The following is a 1,047-nucleotide window of genomic DNA, read 5'->3' as shown; positions in this document are numbered from 1 at the left end:
AAAGACTATAGCCTTCGAGGCCAAGGAAGTTTGAGGCAATAACAGGTCTGTGATGCCCTTAGATGTTCTGGGTTGCACGCACGCTACACTGATGTATTCAACGAGTCAATAACCTTGGCTGACATGCCCGAGTAATCTTTGAAATTTCATCATGATGGGGATAGATCATTGCAATGTTTGGTCTTCAATGAGGAATTCCTAGTAAGCGCAAGTCATCAGCTCACTTTGACTACGTCATTGCCCTTTATACACACCGCCCGTCGCTCCTACCAATTGAATGGTCCGGTGAAGTGTTCGGACCGCCCATCACCGACGACATCGTGAGAAGTCCACTGAACTTTATCATTTAGAGGAAGGAGAAGTCGTAACAAGGTTTCTGTAGGTGAACCTGCAGAAGGATCATTATCGAAACCTGCCTAGCAGAACAACCCGCAAACCCGTGGCATGACAAGCTGAGCTTGGGGGCACCCGTGGAGGGACGCATCTATGCTCTGCATGGCTCGCAAACGAACCCTAGCGCGAGAAGCACCAAGGAAATTGAGTGCTAGGAGCACGCCCCCATAGCCTCGGCATCAGGGGCGCACCTTCTTCCAGTGATAATCTAAACGACTCTCGGCAATGGATATCTCGGCTCTTGCATCGATGAAGAATGTAGGGAAATGTGATACTTGGTATGAATTGCAGAATCATGTGAACCATCGAGTCTTTGAACGTAAGTTGCGCCCGAGGCCTTTTGGTCGAGGTCATATTTGCCTGGGTGTCACGCATCGTCGCCTCCACTCCCCTCGGCTTATGAGGGCAGGGGCGGATATTGGTCTCCCGCGCGCTTCCACTCGTGATTGGCCTAAAATCGAGTGCTTAGCAACGATCGCCATGGCAAGTGGTGGTTGAGAGACCCTCAGACACAGTCGAGTGCGCATCTATCACCCCCAAGATCTCCTCGACCCTCGGACACTTTCTAGGATGTTCTCGTTGCGACCCAGGTCAGGCAGGACTATCTGCTGAGTTTAAGCATATCAATAAACGGAGGAAAAGAAACTTACAAGG

At 50.5% G+C, this 1,047-nt stretch overlaps 1 non-coding gene across 1 annotated transcript; it reads left to right on the top strand.

Moving 5' to 3' along the window:
• Positions 1 to 607: 607 nt before the first annotated feature.
• On the top strand, positions 608 to 763 carry LOC133684352 (5.8S ribosomal RNA). Its single transcript, XR_009837861.1, has one exon. It is a non-coding gene; the product is annotated as a 5.8S ribosomal RNA (ribosomal RNA).
• The last annotated feature ends 284 nt before the right edge of the window (positions 764 to 1,047 follow it).

The sequence above is a fragment of the Populus nigra genome, chromosome 2 (genome assembly GCF_951802175.1).
Source record: "Populus nigra chromosome 2, ddPopNigr1.1, whole genome shotgun sequence".
NCBI lineage: Eukaryota > Viridiplantae > Streptophyta > Magnoliopsida > Malpighiales > Salicaceae > Populus > Populus nigra.
The sequence above is the reverse complement of the archived record's forward strand: the minus strand, read 5'-3'. Positions and strand labels throughout refer to the sequence as shown.